Below are 7,500 nucleotides of genomic sequence, written 5' to 3' on the forward strand. Positions count from 1 at the left end.
GATGAAAAGTTTATCAGGTCGTCATATGCGTAGGCAAGAAATATTAGGTGTCTGTGTGTGTGTACGTGTGTGTAAGAAGAGAGAGAGAGAGAGAGAGAGAGAGAGAGAGAGAGAGAGAGAGAGAGAGAGGAGGAATGAGAGAGAGAGAGAGGAGAGGAGGAATGAGAGAGAGAGAGAGATGAGAGAGAGAGAGAGAGAGAATGAGAGAAGAGAGAGAAAGAGAGAGAGAGAGAGAGAGAGAGAGAGAGAGAGAGAGAGAGAGACTAGTACGATTACAGAAATGAAACCAAATTGATATGACGTCACTTTTCTGCAGTTTCCGAATCTGTACGAAGGCCTATCCTATATAGTTGCCAGAAGCACGATTATGGCTAACTTTAAACCTTAAATAAAATAAATACTGAGGCCAGAGGGCTGCAATTTGGGATGTTTGATGATTGGAGGGTGCATGATCAACATACCAATTTGCAGCCCTCTAACCTCAGTAGTTTTTAAGATCTGAGGGCGGACAGAATAAAGTGCGGACGGACAGACAAAGCCAGCAAAATAGTTTTCTTTTACAGACAACTAAAATTAAAAGAAAAATAATTCTCGCTCAGACCAACTTCCACTTCTTCTCTCTCTCTCTCTCTCTCTCTCTCTCTCTCTCTCTCTCTCTCTCTCTCTCTCTCTCTCTCTCTCTCTCTCTCTCTCTCTCTCTCTCTCTCTCTCTCTCTCTCTCCAGCCAATCGTTTAAGAGGAGGAAACGAATCTGTCCTTATTTACCCACTTAATTGGATTTACCTGAGAGGTTATAAAACTTTCAAACGATTGGATCTTTCCACAGGCATCTTCAGGACATCTTAAAAGTGAAGCCAGAACTCTTGAAGTCTTTCTTTGATAGCTTCCAGGATCTCTGGAAGAATTCTTTTGCCTCACAGTTGGCTCTTGTGTGTGTGTGTGTGTTGGATAATATCACAAAACTCTGGGGAAAGAAACGATGGAACTTTTGTCCTCTTTCTTGTCTCGTAGGCTGAACTTTTTTTTTTTATCGCTTGTGTGGTGGTCGGTTTGGTTATGATAGAATCGGGGAAGGTTTTTTTCTTTATATTTGTCAAGATTGTTGTTTTATTTCTTGTGTTTTAAATTGGGCGAATCTTAGGGTTAAAATGTAGAAATGTATTGTATATCCAATCAGATGGGAAGCACTGGAATTTAACATTCCTACCATCTAAAGCTCCTTTAGTATTAAAAAATCAAAATGATTTACGTATATATATATATATATATATATATATATATATATATATATATATATATATATATATATATATATATAGATAGATAGATATATCAACTACATTTATAAAAATATTCCATGTATACAAAACACAAAAACCACCCCACATCCAACAAAAGCAATATGAAACCCAACCTTCGGTCTACAAGGCAACTTCCACCATAACGCGTCACTCCCTCAATAAACGCATATAACCCGGGCCCATTTGTTTCACCCCTCAGGTGCTTCACCCATCCAACACGGACGAGTGGACCCTGCACATCAAGTTCACCCAACCGGGTGACGGCGGATGGTACGAGTGTCAGGTCAACTCGGACCCGAAGATCACTAGACCTGTGCTCCTTTTAGTGAAAGGTAAGGATGCTGTGAGGCCTTTCAGCTAAGCTGCTAGTAGTTGTAGTTTCTGGCAATTTATTTATCTGAATTAAGTTTTGGTATTTTCTTAAAATTGATTTGCATAAGGTAAGGATGCTGTAACACCATTGAGCTAGGCTGCTTGTAGCTGTAGTTTTGGTTAATTTTTGAACTAACTTCAATTGTTACTATTTTCTAAAAATGGATTTACAATAGCTTTTAAACTCAGTCTTTCACCAATAAGTACTTTCACAGATGAGTGTGAGTTCTTCACTAGAAGATTGTATCAGTCACTTGCACACTCAGCTTCTAACTAATGGAGCAATAATGAATAACATGAGGAACTAAATGAAACTTTTTGGAGTTTTATAGACCCTCCACATGCCTGTGTATGTGGACCCACCTTTATAGAAAGTACTTGATTCAGGAGCTCAGTTTGACCTCTCGGTGCTCTCTTAAAATTTACTTATGTTTAAATGTAAAAAAACATAAAAAAACTTCATGATAATTATGATAACATTGCTTTAATTACAACTAATTGACTATGCTGTTGGAATGCTCCCGTGATACAAATGAAATGTACCATAACCTGGTACATCATTCAAGCATTTGTAAAACTGTTCTTGAGTGGATACAGGGCACTGCTTCAAGAGTGCAAGGCTGCATCTGAATTATAGTAAAAAAAAGGTCATAAACGCATGTTGGCAGCTTATTGTATATCTATCATGAACAGGGTGAATACAAGTCAACAACATGTCGTATCACAAACAAGCTGATAATAAGTCAACGACTGCAAGTGGGGAACAACCTTCAGCAAATGCTGGTTAGAACTACCTAATAAGTCATTATGGATTTGTATTCAATATGTTTGAGATGTGTGAGCAATAAGTTGGCGACTTCTATTCAGCATGTTTGTAACATGTGCGCAATAAGTTGGCGACTTGTATTCAACATGTTTGTAACGTGCACAATAAGTTGGCAACTTGTATTCAACATGTTTGTAACATGTGCAAAATAAGCTGGCGACGTGTGTGCGATAAGTTGGCGACATTTGTGCAATAAGCTGGCGACATTTCATATGAAATGTTTACCGACATATTTGCAGTAGTGTGGACGGACCCTAAGTTAGAGCAGCGTACTACCGAGCAGATTTGAAAGCGGGCCAGAAACAGATTCTGAAATGATGGAAATGAAGTTGCTTTGGGGTAGGAGGGCGGAAGGGAGGGGTTCAGGCATCTCATGTGGTTAGAGATGATTAAGGATGAAGAATTCATGAATGAGGTGGATGAAGTGGATGGCGGAGGTACAAGGAAGGTGGTTCTTGCTGTGGGAGAGAGATAAGAATATTTGACGAGCTGCAGCTGTGGGGCGGAAGAGGGAACGATGGAAAAATGTGAGAATTAGGTGAAGGGGAATCAAGATTACAAAAAAAAAAAAGGTGAAAATGAAGAAAAGCAAAAATGAAAATCTTGGAAGACAAAAAAAACTCTGAGGAAATTGTTAGAAAAAAAACTACAATAAACACACACAATATATATATATATATATATATATATATATATATATATATATATATATATATATATATATATATATATATATATATATATATATATATATATAATATATATATATATATAAATATAAAATGGAATTGTCTATCGAGTTCTATTTAAATGCCTTGTACATAAACATACAACATGATTGCACTATGATACTGTTCCTGCATCAGACAACAACAGTCCTGTCAATTTCTAATTAATCATAACTCTGCGTTTCTAATATTTATAACCTATATCATCACAGAGCAGTCAGCGTGATATCTTCCTCTCCTTCAAGACGCATAAAACATATGTGGCACGAATACTCCTGTTTCCACAAAAAGTATGTTGTCATGTAGAATTGTACAACCAAAACATTTATATATATATATATATATATTTCATATATATATATATATATATATATATATATATATATATAATTTTTTTCTGTCACCTTGACTTCTGTTGCTCCCAAGGACCAGGGTTTCGGTGTTTGGGCTTCACTCCGTCAGCTGTGAAAAAAACGAAAAAGAGCAGATGAATTTAGAGGTCATTAGATTATACAGACAGATATACAAAATAAAAATACAAGCCTTGTATGTATATGACATGTATACGTAGGCTTGTATGTATGACTGTATGTACGTGGGTGCACGAACGAAAACGGTAAATAACAAGAATTATGCAAAAAAAAAACTATTTTATTTACAAAGAAGAAATTAGGACAAGAATAAATTATTGAAATAACTCCAAACATCCAATAAAATTATATGGTTATGCAAATAAAACCTACTCCATTCATTAAGAAAATAATTAAATAAAAAAATTATTGGTAGAATAAATCCGAATATCACATTGCAAAGAACCTTAATTAATGCCTACAGTGCACCACGTGAGGTACACTGACGGCACTACCTTTCTACGGGCGAAAGGAGCAAAAGTGAACTCAGTTCAAAGAAAATGGCATCGTTCCTCCTTCAGACAGAAAACTCCGATTCTTCGTCTCGTCTTTATGCGAAAACGGAAAGTCCCCTCTTTTGTTTCACCCGCTAAAATGACGCAATAATTGCTCGGTGGTCCAGGGGGTAAAGACGAAATTTGGAAGATGGGAGTAATTACCTCTTTCACAGGGACAGGCTGTAACTTTATCTCGACCATTCCAAATTATCTCCGCTTCTTATTCCGACAATTACCCTTTCAATAACAGAGACGCGTCTTTCTAATTGTCGAGCTGCTACCCAAGAAACAATTAAAACAGCAATCAAAAACAATATCGTTTAGTAACGATAATTATACATCGTTCAGGGAAAATTACGTATTGTTCTATCTTCCCCAAAACAATTACTTTTTAAAACTCTCATCATCAAAAGTTTGGGTAAAAATTCGACCAATTTCCCTCCTTTGTCTGGGAAGGATCTTATTTTTATAAGAATCCTTTGTGGTGGATTTTATTATATTATATTTGTGTTTTAAGTGACTCGTGTGGTTATTTTTAATTCTATAATCAGCTGAGTTCCTCACTTTTTACGATGGAATAAAATTCCTTTATATATATATATATATATATATATATATATATATATATATATATATATATATATATATATATATATATATATATATATATATATATATATATATATATATATCATTCTAATTTAGCTTAAAATCCTTTGCAAACTTTACCATTAACTAGGCTTGTGATCAGTTGTTTTACACATATCCTTACTATTTTACTTTAAACGAGAGAGAGAGAGAGAGAGAGAGAGAGAGAGAGAGAGAGAGAGAGAGAGAGAGAGAGAGAGAGAGAGAGAGAGAGAGAGTTCAGAAAAATGCTTTTAATGAATGTTTGAAACTTGTATGAATTTATTATCCATCCCGAGAAACCCCTTCAGTACATCATAATTAAATTTAATCTGAATATCCTTCAGGAGAGAGAGAGAGAGAGAGAGAGAGAGAGAGAGAGAGAGAGAGAAAAGGTGCTTCGTAGTATTGCCCTGTCAATTCTCCGTCAGTGACAGTCATCCACCTGTCTAGCTTTGTCTGGACTAGGGCAATACAACAACACATAACTCCAAATGGAGAGAGAGAGAGAGAGAGAGAGAGAGAGAGAGAGAGAGAGAGAGACGCCATTATTAGAATTACAAGTTATTGACATGAAGTCAGTGTTCTCCTTAAAGACAATTATGGAAATTTATTAATAAACTCTCTCTCTCTCTCTCTCTCTCTCTCTCTCTCTCTCTCATGCCAGCCTTCTATTTCAGGATTTTTTTATTTCCAAGATGACTGTTTTCATCAACTACGAAAAAACACATTTTTCATCTCTCTCTCTCTCTCTCTCTCTCTCTCTCTCTCTCTCTCTCTCTCTCTCTTTCACTGTTGCTCTGAAGTCTTTACAAAATTCTTGCTTTGAAATTTTCTCCCAAATATTCAATAATCTCTCTCTCTCTCTCTCTCTCTCTCTCTCTCTCTCTCTCTCTCTCTCTCTCTCTGTATGGCCACCCTCCTGAAATCTTTCCTTCTTTCATGTCAACATGTTCCTCTTTCCTCCTTCGCTTCTTCCTCCTTTCTTTCAATATCTTCGTTATTCCCCAGTCAGTCTCACCTGTGGCCCCTTGTCAATCAATCAAGTGTTTCACCTGTGGGGGGAATCTGCTGGGTCTTACTTCTTTAATTCTTGTTATTTTACTTTCTCTTCTCTTTCGTTTAACCTCGTCTTTTGTTTTGTTGTTTTGATCTTATCTCGATCCCAGAATTATTCTCCAAGAGGTGTATATATATATATATATATATATATATATATATATATATATATATATATATATATATATATATATATATATATATATATATATATATATATATATATATATATATATATATATAATAACTCCTATTAACCTTACGCTTTGTTATTCTTCTTGTCTTCTCCCTTCCTAGAATTATTAACCCTTTTGTTCACCTTGGTCTTTCTCCATTGTTTACATTCAGTCACACACTCGTCTCCCCTTCTCTCTCTCTCTCTCTCTCTCTCTCTCTCTCTCTCTCTCTCTCTCTCTCTCTTCGACTTGTACACAAGCTTATTGTTTCCCAGCCGTGACGTCACACACACAGGGAGATGCTCCTCACTGATTCCATTGAAATGCTGCGGTTAATTCGGGCTTATCTGATGTCGACCAGGTGGTTAATTGAGGCTTTTAGTGACGCAACGTTTGCTCTTGACAATTCGAGAGGGGAGGGGAGGGGAGGAGGGGAGAGGAGGAGGGGGGGGAGAGGGAGGAGGGAGAGGGGAGGAGGAGGGGGGAGGAGGAGGGGAAAGAGAGGAGGAGGAGAGGAGGAGGGAAGAAGGGGAGGAGGAAGAAGGGAGGAGGAGGAAGAGGGGGGGAGGAGGAGGAGGAGGAGGAGGAGGAGGAGGAGGAGGAGGAGGAGGAGGTGGAGGAGGAGGTGGAGGAGGTGGGAGGTAGCACAGGCAATAGGCAAAGGGAAGAGGAAAACGTTTCCTATGTATGTTGGCGATACGTTTTTGTTTCCGTTACACAAACTTTGTTTTTTTTCTAAAAATGGTTGTTTATTTTCCCAAGGCGTTTGTTTGTGTTCCAGAAATGCTTGTTTCTGTTCCAAAAATGTTTGTTTCTTTTGCAAAGACGTTTTGTTTCCTTTCCAAAGACGTTTGTATCTGGTCCAGAATGTTTGTTTTGATTCCAAAAGATCAAAACATGTTTGTTTTTGTTTTGATTAAAAGAACGTTCGATTCCCAAAACGTTTGTTTTTGTTCCACAACTATTTTTTTTAATTCGCAAATCGCTTGTATTGATTCTAAAAACGTTTGTTTTGATTCGCAAAGACGTTTGTTTTGGTTCCCGAAGACGTTTGTTTTAATTCGCAAGAACATTTGTTTTGATTCCCAAAATGTTTGTTTTGATTCCCAAAACGTTTGTTTTGATTTCCAAAAACATTTGTTTTTATTCCAAAAACATTTATTTTGATTCCCAAAAACGTTTGTTTTGATTCCCAAAAACTTTTGTTTTGATTCCCCCCAAAATTTTTGATTCCCAAAAACATTTGTTTTGATTCCAAAAATATTTGTATTAGTTCTCAAAAACGTTCGTTTTGATTCACAAAAACGTTTGTTTTGACTCCAAAAAAATTTGTTTTGATTACAAAGAGTTTGTTTTCCTCTAAAAATTTTATCGTTTTTCACTTTGTCTTATTAGTTATCATCATAAAGTTACGATTGGTTCTTATTTACGGTTAAAGTTAGCCATAATCGTGCTTCTGGCAACGATATAGGATATGCCACCACTGGGCCGTGGTTAAAGTTCC

The 7,500-nt window shown here is 36.5% G+C and overlaps 1 pseudogene; it reads left to right on the plus strand.

Annotated features, from left to right (window-relative positions):
- Positions 1-7,500, plus strand: part of LOC136839966 (zwei Ig domain protein zig-8-like) — a 94,292-nt pseudogene that overhangs the window by 64,940 nt on the left and 21,852 nt on the right.

The sequence above is a fragment of the Macrobrachium rosenbergii genome, chromosome 7 (assembly GCF_040412425.1).
Source record: "Macrobrachium rosenbergii isolate ZJJX-2024 chromosome 7, ASM4041242v1, whole genome shotgun sequence".
Lineage (NCBI taxonomy): Eukaryota > Metazoa > Arthropoda > Malacostraca > Decapoda > Palaemonidae > Macrobrachium > Macrobrachium rosenbergii.